Source organism: Pteropus medius, unplaced genomic scaffold (assembly GCF_902729225.1).
Source record: "Pteropus medius unplaced genomic scaffold, Ma_sr-lr_union100, whole genome shotgun sequence".
NCBI lineage: Eukaryota > Metazoa > Chordata > Mammalia > Chiroptera > Pteropodidae > Pteropus > Pteropus medius.
The window spans coordinates 38,652,585-38,673,731 of record NW_024351730.1 but is presented as its reverse complement, the minus strand read 5'-3'; the positions used below and the strand labels follow the sequence as shown (position 1 = coordinate 38,673,731).

At 33.9% G+C, this 21,147-nt stretch overlaps 1 protein-coding gene across 3 annotated transcripts in view; it reads right to left on the bottom strand.

Annotated features, from left to right (window-relative positions):
• The window catches only part of BMPR1B (bone morphogenetic protein receptor type 1B), a 332,744-nt gene that overhangs the window by 217,281 nt on the left and 94,316 nt on the right, over positions 1–21,147 (bottom strand). Inside the window, exon 1 of one of the 3 annotated variants that reach the window (XM_039845745.1) lies at positions 20,958–20,975. The exons of the other annotated variants lie outside the window; for them this stretch is intronic. The gene's annotated coding sequence lies outside the window, so the exon portion shown is untranslated. Of the gene's footprint in view, positions 1–20,957; positions 20,976–21,147 lie in introns of those variants that run through there. 3 annotated transcript variants of the gene reach the window in all.

Sequence of the window (21,147 nt, the reverse complement as noted above, 5' to 3'; positions counted from 1 at the left end):
AAATGAATAAATAGCTGGTCAAGAATATAAGGGAAAAAAATCTTAGTCATATTAAATACAGTTTATCTCTTCAGATCATTCTGTACTTGTTCCCACCATATTTATCTACCAGCAATAATAAATTGTCATATAGTGTCTCCACCATTCCCAAGATCTGAACACAAAGGTCTAGCAGTGTTTAGATCTTGGGAGTGGGCACTCCCAAGTAGGCACAAATCTAGTAGGCACCCCTTCCACACTAATGAGTGATCTCAAAACAGTTTATTAGAAGATTTGTACATTATGTTACAGAATATAAACAAAAAATTCACAAAACATTGCTTACCTTTGCATGTGAAGCATTGATTTTTTTTATATTATTTTAATCTACTTATTATTTGAAACTCATTTGATTCATAACCCCATTAATGGGTCACAATATTCAATATTAAAAACATTGGGTCTTTTCTATGTTCCATGTACATAGGAAGAAGAGAATATTCTTGTGAGTTTCAACACATAATGAGCTGAGGCCCCTTACCCACTGACAACAAAGCATCCTAACTGGCCTTCTGTCCAAGGGGTTCCAGGTCCTCAGGCCATTAGTCTTACAAGATCTCATTCTACTTTTCATATAGATGTGTGCAGGACAGGATCATAAGAGGTCTGACACTCTTGGGACATATTTTTAAGGACTGTTTTGACTATTTTAACTACTGAGGGGTTTAGTAACTTGTCTTTCAGACTCCAGAGATATGGACCAGGGATATATTTTGAATACATCTATAAGCATACTCTGTTTTTTAAGTTATTTGAATTCCAAGGTTTTCCATAACTAAATAACAACTGCTTTCATGCTTTTAGAAAGCAATCAAATAACTTATTACTTGATGTTCTTATCATTCAAATACATACAGACAGCTTCTTTACTGTCCCAACTATGATGTCAAATAATACTATAGACATTTGCATTCATGAACAAAAGTTTAGGCTGTTGAACTTATTTTAAATTGTTGTTGTTTTTGTCAAACTTTTCTTTTTCTCAGAACTCAGCCCCTGTTCTCAACACATTTCCATTGTGTTTAGCTGATCCTAAGCACTGAAAATATCTAACTATTTGTATATACATATGAAAACTTAAATACCTTTAATATTTGGAATTATAAATACAAAACCCAACATTCTGATTAACATGTAAAATGTTCTTAAAACTTATTATTGCTATACTGACTATATTTTGCTGGCTATTTATCTTTTCTTTTCATTTAAAGGATGCCATATAAAAATACATTGTCCAGCCAATTGATGTCTGAAATTCAAGTTATACACAAAGCCAGCACTGAAGCAGATTTGGGGACCTAGTACATTACAATGTGGTGTCTTTCTAAAAGTGTACATGTACTCAGCATGGAATGTTATGATTGGATAAGTTACAGGTTTCCAAAATTTAACAAAAAAAACAAAACACTATTTTCATTCCAATCTTGTTTATGCAAAGGTTCTGAAGATTAGAACTGACAGGTTATTTCTAACCCTTGCCTTTTCTCCCACTTTCCCTGAGCCTCTCTGTCAAAGTCTAAAACTGACAACCTGGTATTTTCTGGAACTGTACAGTAGCAATTTGAATAGGAACCTCTGCACCTGGTAAAGATTGTCAGAAATGCATGCCTGAAACTACAACTGCACAATGTACAGATGGACAGCTGACATCAAAAGTACTTATAGGAAGAAAAAAATGACCAATTCTAGTAAAAGAAACATTCTCTATTTCAAAATAAAAATTAATATCTTAATTCTGACAGACTTACTAATTTTCTCAGTAATTTTTCATGAATTTGAATTAGGATATTTCACATTTCTAATGAAAAGTTTGTTGAATACCAATTATAAAATATCAACTCTTATTTTGTTATATCTCAATAAATATAAATATGCCACCTTTAATAGCAGGTCATGTAATACTAATAAGAGATAATACTACTTAGAGGTTTTCACATCTTATATTTATATTCACACTTCATATTCAGCTATATGATTTCCCAGTAGTATGTTATTTTTCTAAATAATACATAAGATTTAAAGGAAAATCCAAATCATTATTCAAGCTACCTTAGCCATCTTAGTAATAAATTGTTGTAGGAACCTGAATAGTGGCTCCCAAAGACATCAAGCCCTATTACTAGAACCTGTGATTGTTACCCTATATAATATCTTTGGACTTGTGATTAAGGATATTGTGACAGAGAGATTATCCTGAATTATCCAGTGGACTCTAAATACCATCACAAGTGTCCTTATAAGACAGGGGATGAGGGAGATTTCACACACAGAGAGAAAAAGGAAGTAATGTCACCATGGAGGCAAAGACTGAAGTGATGTGGCCACAAGTCAGGGGATGCCAGCAGCATCCAGAAGCAGGAAGAGACAAGCAACAAATTCTCCCCTAGAGCACGGACCTGCAGACACTTTGATTTAGCCTTAATAAAACTGGTTTCGGACTTCTGGCCTCAAGAACTGTGAAAGAATAAATTTCTGTTGTTTTAAGCCACCACCATGTGCTCATTTACTGCAGCAGCCACAGGAAACAAACACAACTAGAATTTCTAATATCTCAAGATAACAGATTGAATTTTCAAATTCAATTAATAAATTTGGGAGTGAGGGGTCCCTAACCACTTGGGAAAAATGAGAGATACTCTTCACGTGTGCTGAGGGGAGTCTGGGAAGGGGTTTTGAAAGAATGAGGCCTTGGAAAATGAGTGTTTAAAGTGTGAAGAGCCAAGAGAATGCCTAGGGTAGCAAATTTAAACTACTTTTAAAATCTTCCAAAAAATAATTTCTCAGTAATTATCAAGATCATTAAAGTACTCTTAACCCTTAATTCAGTAATTCTACAGTTAAGAACCGATATTAACAATACATACCAAAATCAGAACAGATTTTATAGATTAAGATGTTCCATGTAGCAGTTATCTATAATGCCAGTAACTAGAAACAATCTAAATATATCTAATATAGAAGAGTTAAGTAAACCACAATACGTTTCCTTGGCTGAATATCTTACACATCCAACAAAAATAATGTTTGAAAAGAATTTGGAAAACTTGATAACACGTGTAAAAAAGCAGTATGCAAAAGAATTCACATATTATTGCTTTTAATTCTTATTTAAAATGTATTTAAAAAAAAGACTGGAAAGAACCATACAGGGTTATAGCTGACTTTTACCTTCTCTCAATTTTTTTAAGTTGTACTAAAATACACTAGACACTTTGAGGGCAGGAGGTGCATAAAAAGGGGTAGTGGCAGGTACAAATGCTATAGTTTTCTGAGTGATTATAAGACATAATAATAATGCCTTACCAGCCAAAACTCCTAATGCCTTTGAATGTATCACATCATCTACAATGACTCTTAATCTCCATGAGTCATGCAGGAATAGATATTACTATCACTTATTTACACTGGTAAAAGTTTTGGAGTCCACTCAAGGTCATCCTACATAAGAAAGAAGAGCTAGGACAAGAGCCATATCATGTCGTTTCAGACTGAAGGCTAAATCTCCCTCTCCATGATGATGGTACAGCACAGAGACAAGTTTAGCCATAGGGAAAGGGCAGCTCTTATTAGAAAGCTTTAGGAAAATAAGGTTGAAGCCTCAAACCCATTCTGACTGGCTGATATTTAAGCATGGAAATCCTATCAGGTAAAATGTCACAGGTTTCACTATAACTCTTTCAGATTCATGAGTAAGCCAAGATATAAATAAATCATACTTTCATAAATATTGCCTAATATATAACCATAAATATATAAGAAATACCCAATCTTTCAAATCAGTACCATCTCTTCATTTCACTTATTTTGACTCAAGATATAGTTTACATTAATTTATTAGTCCAAGAATCTCCACGTAATAGAGTTTTAGTTTTGACATTTAATGATCTTATAACATAGTCTAATATTCTAAAAGCTAACCATTTTTGGCAAACATTTGCTTATGGCTGTAATTTCACTTATTGAGACAAATGAAAAAATAACTCCTGCAAAACTCTAGAAACAAGATAACCTAGAACATGCAAAAATGTATTATAACTACATAGTTAGGTTTTTTTTTTTTTTCAAAATGTTTATATTCTCATTTAAATTGCAGAATCAGTTCATGGGCATTTTATATTTGTAAATACACGTTAGAGAATCTATTATTTTTTTAGTTTTGAACTTATCAAGTTCCCAAAGAAATAGCATAGAAATGAAATTCAAAATTAATTGGTAGGAAAAAAGATCAAATTAGAGCTATTTTTTTACTTTCATATTTGGATACGGCAAGTTCAGAACATCAGAAGATCAATCAAATAAAACCAACTATCAAATGTCAATTACAAAACTCCATTCCCATTCTTTTCTCTTTCTGTACTGAAACATAATTTTTTATCATTGAGCCTAGATTTAACTGTCAAAAAAAAATTGTATATATCAGCTATGCATACATGCACAGACATATATATCATCAATCTGAAAAGTTACATAAACTTTAACAAAACGAAAAGAGGATAAAAACGTTTTCAAAACTCTAAAGAAAGATAGTATTCATTTTACCCTTTGAGTTAGTATTAGTTTAAGATATATTTTTTTATAAATTTCCAAAGAGCTTTTAACCAGGACTACATCATTAAATGAAAAATAAATGTCTACAAGTAGAAAGTCTTTACTGCTATTCTTGCTAAAAGATTGCTAGTTACATCTAGAAAGAAATACCGGTGAGAGTGGTCACACACACACAAAAAAACATATTGAAAAATATATTTATCTCATCAATAGAATTCAATTCAAATGCCAGCCAGGAACTCCCTTGAGAAACTCTACAAATAAACACAGATAGATTAGCTTCCTTCCCTTTTATGATTGACATGTTTATATCACATTTTAGCATTAAATAAAGTATATAATGCAATCACATTTGCCTATTTTAGAATGCTCAGATGATGATTTCCAGTAATTGAACACAAAAGAAACATAACAGTTTAAGAGAAATTCTGATAGTTTTATTTAAAAATTAAGTGCTACGTAGAGCATATTTTTGATACTCTTTAAAAAAGACAAATGTCACAAACTATAAAAACCAGCATATTTCTTAATTTCTTTAAAGTGCAATATGCTCAAATTTTACCAAAGGATAATATTATATACCTGCAAGCTGCCTCTAAGATACCAACATCAAGATAATTTTCCTTGATCCAACTGCATGACAGAACTCTTGAAGGGACCTGAACATACAATTTAACATCGGAGTTAAAATATAGCAGACTAAGCCTTCTTCATGAATTAATTTTTAGAATTAAGATTTTTGTCTATAATTTTCCTACTTTTGATAAAAAATAAAAATAAAGACAAATGATTTCAATTTGTCATAGATTATAAATCAAAGAAAAATTGAAGGCAGCTATATAAACAGTCTATTGGCTGCATCTGTTGTATATGATACAATGATCTCTAATGTAGAGCATTAACCTACTCACCTCTTTGCTGCCATTTTTGAATAAACATGTCTTAAAGTATCATTAATCTAAGCAACAGGGGGTATTTTTCTTTCACGAACAAAAACATTTTCAACTTTGGATCAGCTATACAACTGTAAAACCAAGAAGAAAAAAAACAATTTTGTGATACTTGTTTAGGTTAAAAGTTGGATATGATTCAACCAAGTCTCTCCAATGAGAAATTACATGAAAAAACTTAAGACACTGACATTAACTATTTTCTTTTCAACTATTATTCTTCTGTATCATGGTACTTCAGGAATAACTGTTCTGACTTATCCTCAGAGAACCAAGAGGAGGAAATCAGTAGTTTCATCACGGATTTAATATAATTTTTTAAATCCAATAATGATTAAAGGACTTTATTTATATAGCCATTTTAAGAACTATGCTAAAATGTGAAAGAACAAAAAAGAAAAAGAACTAGCCGCCTCTCTCATTATTCAGAGCCTAAGATTACCAATTTCGAAGAAATACAAGTTAAATTTTTTCAAGTAATTCCAAAATAACCAAAAGTCAAATCAACAGCTCCTCCTTATTAGAAAAATGATCAAAATATATGCCCACTTTTATAAATATCTTTTAAGCTGTTCTACTGGGGCAATAAGCTATATAAACTATTCTCAAAAGGAAATCCTCTAGATCCAATCCTTTAAAACACAAAAAGGGACAAATGTGAACTAAGATTAGGTATCACACACAACGCTGCCCTGAAATATGGAAATTTCTACATAACTGATAATGAGGGCTCCTTTCTTCCTTTTTTTCTCTTTCTCTCTCCTTCCTCTTCTTTCTTTCTCTCCCTCTCTATACATCTCTCTTTTCTTTCGTTTATAAAGGCTATAAAAGCTATGTGTGGTGAGGAAATATAGGTGAGAAAAAGGTATAAATGCTCACTGTTGAAGAAAAGCTAGTCTGTGCCAATACGCTGGAAAAACTGTTCAAGAACAGTTGACCCATGTGACCCCTGAAATGTTGCCAAGGTCATAGAGACCCTTAGTGATCTCTGACACACAATGAGTACCATTTGGGCATCTGTAAAAGAGAACTTGGTAGTGGGGTTATTTTTACATTATGCATGTCATTCCAAGCAAGTTGGGAAAAGAAAACACAGGTCGGTTGTTCTTTTACAGTATTTCATTTCACTATCCTTCTTATGGGGTTACTAAAATATTAGCAGTGCCCTGCTTATGAGATATATGTGATCCCTTTCAAGGTGGGAGTTAGCACTCACTGTTTTTAAGTGAAATATAAGAGCAACATTACAATTTCCAAATTCAATTTTAATAACTATATTAACATGACAAGGTTCTCAAGAACTGCCAAAGACAACAACAATGAACTGTTTACCTTGAGTAGCACATTTCACTGTGGGACTCAAATTTTGTACCTCGGCCCACTTTACGTTGCTATCCATTTCTGACTATGCCACAAGAACTGTCGGTTCTCTCCACCATCCTCTCCTTTCTTCAGATTAATGCCTTCTATTAACAGTTTGTCTTCTACTGGTGGTTTTTTGATGGTCATTTTATAGGAATAGAAAGGCACCAAGAAATCTTGCCTGAAGTCATGTGACTCCAACTATACAACAGTGAGTGAACCCAGTTCCCGAGCACTGAATAAAGAACGTTTCTTTCTTGCCAATTAGAGAAAGCCAATTTTGATTTCTGTTTATGTGAGAAAGATGCATCTGCTCTTTGTTAGCTTGGTACTTAAATGTATTTTCCAAATTTGCAAAATAAAAAACGAAGGAAAAGAGAAGGTATTTTCTCTAAGAACATGTGTATGTATTTCTTCTTGGGAAGCCCACACACAACATGGTGAAGAGTCCACTTCACATGAATGTGCTTTTCAAATATTTAAAAGGCATTGGGGTAAAGCCTCATTAAGAAGGAGTGAAATGACCCATTACTACAGACAGAGAGGGCCTGTCCCAGGATTGACTATAAATACCAAAGGCAGAGTCTCAAGCAAAAGCAGAATATTAAAAGTTAGCAAGTTTCCTCTTTGAGAAGGTAAAAGCATTTTTTCAGTTTTTGAACATTATGACTCATTATTTCTCATTTTTAACCTTTACATGTCTTAGATAATAAAGGAATATTTTTATTATTTATTTATTATAGAGGAATATTTTTATCTTAAACATATGTCACACTGTTTTACTTTTCTTTTTCTAATAAAAATTAGCAACATTACAGCAAGAAAAAAATAAATTGTTCTTAGAATCATTAAAAATAGTAACAATTTATTGCACTCCATAAATTCTTTGCACCTGTAATCTTCATTAAAACCTCGCAGAACTGATATTCCCACTGTACAGATGAAGAAACTGAGGCTCGGAATGTAAAATTCCTCTCACTGGACTCCAATGCTCATTATAGTACATTTCTTTAAGAAACAGTATACTCATCCCATTGACAGAATGCACCAAAATATAAGAACCTTGATTTAGGAGCCTGGTAATTTTTTAAAGGCTTTTGACAACCTATCTCTAGTAATTCACCTATTCAAAAGTTGACAGATAAATGGAATCTCCTCCTGAACAAATCCTTGCATATCTTTCAAGGTCCAGTTCAGATATCATGTCTCTAAAGTTTCCTTACCCTCCATAATGATTTTTTCTAATGATAAAATCCAATAAAACAATTACTTCTTTTCTGGGTTATAGAATTTATTTAACTATTAATTGTGGCTAAGTTATTATTTTCTGTCCTCAGCTCCCAGTACAGTACTTAGTAAGTACACGTTCAATAAATCTTTGTGTTCGATAAATGCTTGTTAAAAGAATACATGGCAAATAAAGCAGCTCAGCTATGAGGTCAGATAAAATCTCATCTCATATAATTATGAATACAAGTCAAACCTTGTATTAACAAAGTTTCCCAAACTTCGACGCCTACATGAATCATGTAAAACTCTTATTAAAATGTAGATTTAGATTCATGAGATCTGAGACTATATTTCTAGTAATCTCTCTCAAGTGATGGCATTGCTTCTTGTTCTCAGACCACCTTTGGGTAGCAAGGACTTAAACTACTGGGATAGCACATACCAGGCCTAGTGAATGGTTTGGAAAGCTATATGTTCCTCTTGAGTGTTAACTTCTCTTTAGACCTGGCACCAAACCTCAAGTGATTAAACTTAATAACTAACAGCAATTATGAGTTTATGTGTATTTCCCTAGATGAGACACAGCTTTTTTGAAAAGGATCATTTTTAACGATGTTTGTATATTCGGTCACAAGAGGCAGGGCAGCGCTGCATATGTAGGAGAGACTCAATTTAATATTAGTTAAGTAAATACAAAATTAAGTACTCAAGGGTAAATGCTATCATTGATTTGTCTATCTCTCTGTCACAGTGCTTGACGTGCTGCCTCAAACACAGGAGAACTGTAGTAAACCAAAGCTGAATAAATGAATGAACAAGTAAACAAACCACTTCTTCCCTGTAAATAACCAGGTTTTTAATCACCCAATCCCAATTTCTGGCACTTAATAAATATTCAAACTGATTTGATAAGCACTAGATAGTAATGAATTTACAATGTTATAGAGTTTATACAAATGATCTCTTTGCTGTTCTATTTTCAAATGTTATTTATTTTTTTCAAATGCTACAAACTTTCATTCCAACATTTCCTTTTTGTAGTGCCAGGATTGAAATTTGTGGCCACTAGTGTTTTGTTCTTAAGCTTGGGATTACTGCCACTTCAAAAAACACTAGAACCAAAAAGATCAGTGTTAACCATGTGAATGTGAATGTGGGTTAACCACCACAATCATCTCTCCGTTTTCTTTTTAAGTATTAGGATATTAGCTTTACATACTCACAAAAATTAATAATCTAGAAAGATATGAACAAAACTTTACATTTTTTTCCAAAATGTACCCTATTAACCAGCTTTTATTTCTTTTTGTTATGCAGAAAAATGTTCCTCATAATACAGAGAGAATGTGACCATTTCATTGAACCAAGTTTCACTGGTTTATCTCTGTGTATTTCAGTAAATTAAGATGTATGAAGTATGTATTGTGGGAAAATGCTAAAAGTGTTTTAAGTTTTAATGTACCAAACAAGTATTAAGCACCTATTACATACAATGCACACACCAGGGTGCTGTGAGGAATATAAATATCTCAATAAAACTTTGAGAAAATTCATATAGGTAAATTTCATGAAAACAACAGAAAGGGGTAAAAAAATTATTCAATTTATATTATTACTTTTAAACTAAATTTTTAAACAAAGAAAGTTTTAAGGACATTTACTAGGCTTAAAAAGATATATATTTCTCTTTTTCTACTCCCCCTCCCCCACTCATATATTCACATGTTGAGGCTCCAACCCTCAATGTTATGGTTTTGTAGATGGAGGCTTTGGGAGGTAATTAGGTTTACATGCGATTTGGCGGTGCGGGGGTGAGGGGTGGCAGCAGTTACGATGGGATTAGTGCTGTTAGATTCTAAGCCACCAGAGAGCCCTGCCAGAGAGCCCTCTTGCTCTCTTCTTCTCTCCTCTCCCTGTATTGATCTCCCCTGCTGCCCTCCACACCCCTACCCGTCCCACCCTCATCCCCAACTCCAAGTGAGAATACAGTGAAAACTCAGGATAAGCCAGCATGAACCCTCACCAGAACCACCATAGTGACACCCTGATCTCAGACTTCTAGCCTCTAGAACCATGAGTAAATAAATTTCTGTTGTTTAAGCCGCCAACTCTATGGTATTTTGTTATGGCAGCCTGAACTAATACAATTTTCCTGGTTGCTTCTTATACCTGTACATAAGAATTATTCTAGGTCATAATTCTGTAATTTAAACTGCCATGAATGTATTTTTTTATGATATAGTAAGTCTTAGAAGTTGGAGTTAATAAATATTCATTCTTCAATTGCCAATTGTTCGTAAATATGAGTGAGAGAAAGAGAGAACTAACTCCACATTTACTTTTAGCAAGTAACCCAGAAATACGCTTTGGGTGAGGGGTTACCTCATTAGCAATAAGTGCAGACATGCAGACATTCCCCTACACAAAACCTCTTTCAGCAGCATCAGAAAGAGAATGCTTTTTGCATGTGTCACTTCTCAGGTCCAAGCCTCTAGCACGCTTCTTGTTATATGCAATTAGCTCCATGCCAAGATTTAGTACATTTCATAATAAATCCCTTGACCGCATTAACTGTAGGCTTGGCAAAGATGGAAAGGCTCTATTCACGAAGGCAGAAAACAAGCCACAGGACTTACCCCACAGCAAAACTCACTTGCTGGATGCCAACACACTACAAATTTCAACAGCCTGCCATACTCTCCCTTCATCCCTCCCCCTCTATTTAGGGTGGAGGAGGGGACAAAAAAACACAACCTGCCATGTGACTGTAATTAAAGAGTATATAAGAGTGAAAAAGCTACAGACAAATTTGGTTTGTTTACTTCTTCCTCCTCCTCCTAAATCTTGTTACTAGCTTGTTCCTTTGACTAATGCTCTAAACCCACCCACCCCACAAAACCCTAAAATCACTTCACAGATGAGATCCAGAGTTTACTCTCATTTAAACAGTAACCATCTGTTGCTTACAGGAAGACCGTGGCTCCTTCTCAGGTTTCCCGTTTGGAACACGAAGGCTGTAGGACATTATGGTTATTCTGTATGAGAAAGCTCTCTGCAGGACAGCAGCATCGATGAAAAAATTGGGGGAGGCTCAGGACTCATAAGCACTTCCTCTGTTCATATCAGAACAAAGAATAAAATCTTTCATTTTTTTCAATGACCCCTTTTTGTATTGAAAGAACCAGAATTTTAGCATTGCCAACTAGGATATGAATGAGCTTTGCATCTGCACAGACCTAAATTTCAATACTAACATTCTTATTTTACTAATTTGAGCCTCAGTTTCTTCATCTGGGAAATGGAGATAATATAGTTGTCATAGTACTTAGATATGTTTGGCTCAGAAAACGCCTATTGCGTATAAGATATTTGATAAATCTAGTATATTATGACATTATTATTTTAAAAAAATTAACCACAAGCAAATTAAGACAAAAATACAAGCAAGGGATAAAATATCTTTACTAAAGTTCTACCAAGTTCCTTTTGGTAACATATTTGGAACATCATCTTTGTACTATTTACTCAAAAAAAATAAGTCATTAAGATGGAAGTCTCTGTTAGATCCCACATGAGACTTCCGGTACTGACATACGAAAAAAACTTCATTATAAATTTCTTTCTCATTCATTGAGTCTCCACTATACACTTAAAAGAAAAATAAGGCTCCTAAAAGTCTATATATATATATATATATATATATATATATATATATATTTTTAATTCTATTTCAATTCAGTATTGTGTACTATAAAATTTAGACTGTATTAATACTGGTAAAATGTCAGGTTTTCGGTGTAAGAAACAATGGAGTAAGTGGTTTCCTTAGAGATCTATCACTAATAGCTTTTCTAATGATAAAATTCAATAAAACAATTCAATCCCCTGTAAATAAACTTTTAACAAATTTGAAATTGGGACTAGCCTAGAAATTTTGGGTCATTTGAACCAACTTACTGCTTTATCTCTCTATGCTTTATTTTCTTTATCTGTAGTATGATTAATAATAGCACCTACCTCATACAGTTGTGAAAAATTAGATGTTTTCAACGTGCTTCAAACAGTCCATAGGAAGCACATAGTCTCATCATTACTATTGTATGATTCATGCTACTACATGATGAACAACATAGTCACAGTCAGTTGCATTCGTCAAACACAACCTACATTTCCCTACCCCTGTGCTTTTAGTAAGAGAATGTTAACTACCATGAATGTTAACTTCCCCATTTTGGCCTGTCAGAAATGCTTCCCTATTCTCTGAGACCCAAATCGGAAGTCACCATCTCCAAGGCCTTCCTCAATCCTACCACTTGTAATTTACCATTGTCCCTGGTACCACAATCACACTGTGTAAAAGAACAGTAGATACATACAATATTTTCAATTATACACATATAGGGGGTGCAAATGAAACAGAAGGAAGAAAGGAAGGAGCTAAGGAGGGATGCGAAGATGGGAGGGAGAGAAAGGACAAGAATATAGACCAAAGAATGAAAAGGGCTTACTTAGGTGACAGAATTAACAGAAATATTTATTTTCTTCTTTTTGTATTTCGTACTTTCTAATTGGTCTAAAATAAAGATCTCTAACTCATGTAATTAAAAAAAAATGAAGATTACTTTTTACAAATAAAAACACAGCATAACTGCCCATCTCACTGCTATCCCAAAATGAGTAAAAGAAGGGAGCATTGAGCAGGAAGCAGCTCAGAAAAGATCTGTTCAGATGAAGCTCCTCCTCACCTACCAAGTGGAGTAACAATCGCTTCTTTTACTTAAAAGAATGTGATAAAGTATAAATCATAAAATGATATGAAAGTACTTGTAAACTGCAAAAGCGAGATAAATAAAAAATCATTACTTGAGTTTTAATTGTACTAAATACCTACTATATGTGAAATAGGATTTACATTATCCAAGCCACAGGTACAGAAGAAAAACAGCACAGGGTTTGGAGGGCTTCTGCCTGACATGAAGACCCAGCTCCTCCACAAGCGGTAGAACTGTAGAAATATTAAATCGGATACTGAGAATTTTCTGGTAGTACTTGGTCAATTCTGCCACTGGAATAATGACTGTAATTAGCCATGTCTACTGGGAGTTTCTCCAAGGCTAAGAAGAGGTTTTGTTTGTTTGTTTTTTATCTCAGCACACACTAGGAAAAATGGAAAGTTTGCTGAATTAAGCATTAGAACTGATAAATTGAATTTTCAATTCTAATATGATAGTTTTGGTTTGGTTTTTTTTTTGAACCCAAAAGCACTGTAACCTTGATGGCAGTGAAGATTCATTCCCCTACTGTTGTACAAACAGTGCATCTGCTCTTGGTCTTCTCTCTGTAAACTTATCATTTCTGTTCCCTTCAACACTCCTTATATGTTTCGTTTGGGTTAGGAAATTTTGCTTTTAATGCATAGTCATCAGAGAATGCTATTTTCCATATTTCTACTTTGTGAAAGCGACTGGTGTTTTTTGTGTGTGTGTGTGACCGATATGTGATCAATTCTTGTGAATGTGCAGTAGGCATTTAAGAAAAATGTGCAATGTCTACTGTCAGGGGACAGGGTTTATGTATAGCTCCATAAAATCCACCCTACTGATTATGTTGTTAGATATTCTATCTCCCTATTCATCTTTTGTCCACTTGATCTGTCCTGTGCTGAGTGTCATGTGTTGAAGTCACCTATTATTAGTGGGTTTCAGTCTTCTTGCTTCTCCTGTAGTTTTTGTTTCATAAAAGTTGTTACCAAGTTATATGGAACATACATATTCATATGTATTATAGCTTCAATGTAGATTGTAGCTTTTAACATTAAAAGTGTCCTTCTTCGTAACCCTTAATGCTTTGAGGCTTGAATCTACTTTGATATCGGACCCTTGCCCTCTTTCTGTGTCCTTTTGCTTGATATATACTTTAATATATCTCTTTATTTTTGGCCTTTTTGAATCACCTTTTTTAGGTGTGTCTGTAATAGAATAGTATATAGTTGGGTTTTGTTGTGAGCGCCAAAATGATAATCTCTGGAGAGCAGGTTGTAAATTGACAAGATCCTTGCAATCCGTGAGGCCACTCAGTGGTTGCCTCACCTCCACAAATCCTCCTAAGAATGGGAAATAGGAATTGATTGGAGAACAATGCGGCTGTTGAAATGTAAATGATTTTAGCAGGCTGTGTAGGGTGGGGATTACCTTATGGAAATGCAAATGATTATAGTAGGACGTGGAGGTTGGGTGGGGATTATCTCATTTTAGCCAGCAAATGGTATGCTCTTGTATAAAAGCAATTTGCAAAAATAAAGTTGCTCTCTATTCCATCATCAGTGGATGCTGGGCCTCCCAATTCCAGCTTTCTGTCTTCTTTTCTCAATCTCCCACCGTTCCCACTCAGGATTCTTTTCCAGGGCCGTGCTGGATGTGGCAGGAGTTACCACTTGCTGGACGCAGCAATAATCTTTTTAACTAGGTGAATTAAGCCCCTTCATATTTGTTACGGCTAATATATTTGGTCTGAACTGTACCGTAATCTTGTGTAATTATGTATATTTTATTACATTTGCTGTTTGCTCTTTTAAAAGATGTGGGGTAGTACTTAGGAAGAACTAAACTTTTCTTTGTCACTGTGTTTAATAATAATAATAACAATAATAATAATAAAATCTGTTCTATTGTTTTCTTTGTATGTTGGTGTTGAAAAGTCTGATACTAGTCTAATTATTCTGCCTTTTTAGATTACTTGTCCTTTTTGCCCACTAGCCTTGAGGATTTTATCTTTATCTTTGAAACAGGCTAAATCTCAGAAGTGATTTTGGGGGGTTAAATTTTCCTTGTAAGTATTTTCAGTGTGCAAACATTCAGCTTTTCTTCTATTTCTAAAAATGTTCTTATATTTTATTTTTAAATATTATGTTATTCTACACATTTTGTTTTACTTCTTCAGATATTCAAATAATGCAAATATTATTCCTTTATTGCCTATCATCCATTTCCATGACTTTCTCTCTGATCTGTTTTGATGTTTTATGTCATTCGTATTCTCTTGGTAGTTAGTAGTCTTCTGATCTTTCTTTGATACCTTTTATTAATTTTCATGAGTCTATTCCCCTTGGGTGTTTTTAAATTTATTTTTATTTTTGATATAATTTTTCCTTTGCTTCTATTTATTTCCTGAGTTCAATACTTAATACTATTTTTCATTTTTCCTTGCTTTCTCATTTTTTAGTTTTTAAAAATCTGATTAAAGGTGAGTTATCATAAACTTAAATGTTTGTTTGTTGAATATATTGAATTGTTTAGAGTGTAGACATAGTTTTTGTTTGTTTGTTTTTGGTTTTTTTTTCTAGTTCTTGGCTGTTTTTCAGGGCCGAGGAGGTATTTTCCTCTACCTGATTGTGTTGTCGATTTGTGTGAAATTCATTTCCTGATTTTCTCCAACAGATCTATATAGATTGTATTTTCCTTTTGTTTATTTTGTGATATTGGAATATTTTGGGTGCTTTCTTCTGTCAGTCTGACAAAGTCCAGGTAGTTTAGCTCGTTTATTTGGTTCACTTGCCTGTTTATTTGATTTGATAGTAGAGCGGAAAGGGTTGTGAGTCCTCCAAGACTAGTTTCCTTTTGCTTTTTAGAATCCACAATCTAGTCCCTTTCCCGTTTTTCCACTACCATCTAATTGCAAAAGAATCCTTCTTCCTTCCTTTTTACCTTTTTTCCCTTCCCTGAGAAGCTATACATTTGTAAAACTGACCCACAAAATTGTTGATCTGGTCCTTTAAATTACACATACTTTAAAATCCATTTCCTGAATTCTTGCTCTGATTTGCCCAGTTTCTTTTCCAGTGTTTTCAAATGTTAGTTGTAATCTCTGTGGTAGTCTCCCAGTTTTCCTCTGTCTGCGTTTGTATACAGTAAAGCTCTGCCCCATGAGGAACAGGAGTGTGAAAGTCTGCAGGGCCTGTAGTTGTTTTTAAATCTCCATATCCTGTCTTCAAGAAACATAGTAGTTATGAATTTATCTCACATCATTTAGAGAGGAGATTTGGGGAAGCTACCTACTACTCTACTCTCCAATGTCTTCCTCTACCTGAAAAGTCTATGATCACTTTTTAAAATGTTTCTCATGAATTTGAAAAAAATAAGTACTCAACAACTTTGTAGTGTAGTATACAACACAAATATTATATCAAATATATGCTTTTGTGGCTCCACTCTCCTATATGCTTACCGATTTGGGACTTGCTTGCCTGGTCAATTAATAACAAAGAACATTACATTCAAATATCCTACTGAAAAGGTCCATTTATGAACTTCTACTTGTACCTCAATTACTTTTAGCTTTATAAAAATAAAGTTAAGCCACACTTTTAGATACACACAAGAATATTGTATCTTTCGGGATATTTGAATCTCGTCCCAAAATTTAGTGACCTTGTTTCATCTGTCGTAATACTTTTTCATGTGTTATTTCTTCTTATGTTTTATCTAACCAAGCTTATTTTTATTATGATTTGACTAATACACCTTGTATTTTCAACCATTTTTTAACTTATATTTTGGGCATGATACTTGTAAATAGAGTATAGCTGGGTGATTTGTTCAACGTTGTGAGACTGTATCTTTGAACTAAAAAGTACAGTACATTTACATTTATTGTGATTGCTGTTATATTTAGACTTATTTCTATTATCATATTTTCCCCACTTTTACTAAGCTTTCTTGGTACAAGTACATCCTGTCACTGAAAATGCCACATTTACAGAATTGGGTCACCTGGGCTGTCAAATCCAGAGCTCTCTTATTTTTCTGGACTCATGTTTTCTTATTTTTGGCCTCTGAAGATTTTCCTTAGTATCTGGCCAGCTAGCAATACATTTAAAATTATATTTAACATCATACTGCACTTCTTATTACATATTTTAAAAGCCTTAAAAGATTTCTTAAAAATATTTATTCAGCCATAATGTCAAAAACGGAAGTCAAGTGTTCTTTTTCTATACAAATTTAACATTTTGTTTAAAAAGCACGGGACAGTCAAGACTTTTGGCAAAATGTCTTTTACACAAGTATCTTCTCTGGTAGTAAATGTATTAGCTACAATGGCATCAGTGGGAAAAAAAAGATACTTTGTGTTCCCCTCTTGTGATTTTTAAAATCAGAATAGCAAAATATTCACATTCCACCATTCTATAAAAATTCTTAAGAACAGACAGATGTACTTGTCGGATCTTATTAAACATAAATAATGATTTTCTAAATAAAGATGCTATATTTTCAATTAGTCCCTTTTTTTTCATCAGTGACTGGATGAAAAAGGCACTACTATCTGTGTATCTACTATTAGCTACTGCTACAAAAATAATCTACCCTAAAACTCAGTAGCTCCAAACATTAATTCCTGCTCATGAGTCTATGAGTAAGCTGGAAGGTTCTTCAGGTCTCAACTGGGCTCATTCAAGCATGTGTGGTCAGGTGCAGGTGGAGTAGGTGGCTCTGCTCATCTCACTTAGGATCTCTTACATGTTTCAGAGTCAGCTGGCTGGTGGCTAGTCTAGGTGGCTAGCCTCGAATTCAACAACTTGGCTATGATCCACATAACTGGTTACCTTCCACCAAGCTAGCCTGTCCTTGTTCTTACAGCAGTGACAGGATTCTAAAAGAGAACAGAACAAGCAAGGGCTCTTGAGGCTTAGGGTGGGAATTAGCATACCTTTACTTCTGCCACTTTCTATTGGCAAAAGAAAATAGACCAGATTCAAGACGTAGAGAGATAGACTCTATTTCTTAATAGAAAGAACTGGGAAGGCACATTGCAGAGGCTATAGATACAAGTAAAAGGGAAAAACTAGGATCATTTTTACAACCAATAAACCACAATCTGTAAACATGAAATTAAGTTAGAAGTTGATATTTCATGAGATGTTATCCTATTAGTGTCTAAAAATTCTATAGCCAAATAAGGTTATGTAAATATTCTAATACTTCCCTGGAGTGGTCATAACTTTCACCTGATTTGAGGGGATCCTCCGTTTAGTGGATTTGAGGTCAATTTTTCATACGAGGCTAGAAGAGTGGGCAGCTAGTTAAGGTTCTAGGGCACTAGAAATCTATTAAAGGCTTTTAAATGAGGGAGTTATATCCTTAGTTTTAAATCCTTAAAGGATTACTTTACCTTCAGTGTGGAAAGTTGATCAACATGGACCAGGTTAGAATCAGAAAAAAATCTTATAGTAGGTTATACATTACAGCAGTTGTTTAGGCAAAAGACAGTACCCTAGATCAAGGTATTGACAGTAGAGATGCAGAAGATTAGGCAGACTTGGGAGAGTAATTACGGAGTAGAACAGACTATACTGCTAAATGTTTTCAACACACCTACTATGTCCCAAATACTCTAGTAAATTCTGGGGATCCAATACTCCTGGAATTTTTGGCTTAATGAAGAAGAGAGACATGAATCAAAAAATCAGATGCTTCTCAAAGTATGACTGAAAAATCATTTGCTTTATCCTATGTAGTTTAATTGCAAATATATCCAATTTATTGACTTATCTTTAGTCCCACAAAAGGAGTAAAACAGGGGTCACAGACATCTGCTCTTGCCCATGTTTGTTAAGCTATTAATGTTTTTCCTACAATGTGAATGTAAATGCTTTAGTGATGAAATTATTTTCTATTTTGTTATTGTTCCTACTACACTCTACTGTTCTGTTCCCAATCCACTCTACTCCCATCAACCTCAAGGCATAGAAGTTTTGACCTCTGGATAAAAAAAGTAGTGTAATTAAAATTTGGAAAAATCATGACAATGAAGCAAAAATGATTCATAAAGAGAAAAAGTTAGGCTAAACAAGCATCCTATATTCTGTACCTTAAAATTTCTATATTTTATATATATCAACCAAAGAGCAATAAAGAATTCTCCATCTAGAAACCATCTTTTAAGTAAGTAATCATATGAAATACTTAGGAAATGTATTAAAGAATATATTGTGTAATATGCAATATTACATTATAAAATGTATTCCCCTTTGATAAAAATCAACTTATTAATAAGTTATTTGATGTTTCACATGAACAATCTCAAATACTTTATGAAAATAGAAGAAAGGTGTAAACAACAAATGTGGATTAGTAATGAACAAAAGAGCCTTGGGGAATGAGCTATCACAGTAATATTTGATTAGTAGCAGAGATAGAAAGTATCAGATAAGGCCATCTAGAATGTCAACAGGATGGAATGCAAAAACTCTCTGTTCTATCTTGTTTTTTGAACACAGACTCCTGAGAGACTCTGATGAAGATATGGACCAAAAAGTGTACATACGAACAAATTTGGCATGTAGTAACAGAGTTAACAGACACTCTGTCCCAAAAAGCTACCTCAGATTCACAATCACCTTATAAAAGAAAGAGCTCTGGACTGGAATCCAGCCAACACAGTTGCCTTCTCAATGGAGGAAGAAAGTTCTTATCAAAAGACCTCTATTACTTTTCCAGGTCTCGTTTTCAATGTTTCAATGGGATGCTTCTAGGAAAGGCAATCAGCAGAAAGAACCTGCACTAAGAACTGGGTAGTGTCAAAAAATCCAAGGTAACTTGGAGAAGGAGAAGGAGGAGAATGAAAAGAAGAGCCCACCATGTCTCATAATTTTTCCTGGTGCCAATTCTGATTCTACATTTAAGGCGAGGAGCTTTCCATTTAATTTGCATTGCCAACCAATCAGAGCAGTGATAACTTTTTAAACTTACTAATTCCTACATTTATAATTATGCTACCTGATAAATGCTCTTTGCAAAAAAAAAAAAAAAATTATTTTACCTCTATCTCTTGATCTTTGAGGAGATCTGAAGAATCCTATTTGAAAACCACACACACTCTCTATTTTAGAAGTACTGAGTCAGACTGACCTAAACTCAAATCTTCACTCTACTGATTCTATCCAGGTTTTATAAAGTCTCTACTTCTGATTTTCTTCATCTGTAAAAAGAATAGGTTATAATATTCCCTCTCCTTTAAAGAAGTCTTTGACAAGATGAAATGAAATAATGTACACTGAGGGCTTAGCACATAGTACCTGACAAACAGAAGGCAATTTTAACAAACAACAATAATGAAGGGGAAAGGCCAAATGGCAAATCTCCAGCTAAATCTTTATGTATCTCCACTCCTATTTGCCACTCTCAAGCTAAACTCTGATGAGGAGAATATTTTTGTTTCCAAGATACAGCAAAGCTATATGTGTTCCATATGAAAACATTTATCTGGTGATAGAATCGTTCTTGCTTCCTGGAACAGAAAAGACACAAAAGCCTATCACACTTCTTTTTGCATGCTATTAAGAAAATATCCTCTGAAAAGGAAGACAGAAATAAAAAAATTAAACAATCTGCAGAATGATATCCTCCTCCCCAGTCCTTCGAAGGAGAAATAGTAAGAGATAGCAATATATGAGCCTTTTTCATACCAGTAATTCCAAACTTTGCTATCAATTAGGTTCCCAAGACAGTTTTTAAAAACTAAAGTCCTGAGTCTGGAAGCCAGAATGTGGAATCACAATCTTTTAGAGAAGAGAATAAGCATATTTCAAAGCCTCACAAATTTGGCCAGGCGCACAGCTGGGGTTGGGACGCTGTCTTACACTTAAGAGTCTTTCATTTCACTATAAATACTACTCCAGTATATCTAAGCCTATTTTACAAAGATTATTTTTAGATCTTGAAGGCATCATAACCCTCTGCTGAGGTGAAATCAATGACTTTATTTTACCATTGAAGAAAAGAAGGCCTAGAGAGGTGAAAACATTTGCCTAAACCTAAAATTTGCACCTACCTCCTTTCACTGCCAAGTTCTTGTGTTACATCTTTATCACCCACAAGCCTTTGAAAGAAAAAGAAAGATGTTTTTTATCTTTAAAAGCTGATGAAAATATCTTTTTAATTCCTTGTATTGAGGGCAAATTAGCGGTTCTGCCTTGAATTTATAGAGACAACACTGATTTAGAAAGTACTTGAAATTCTGC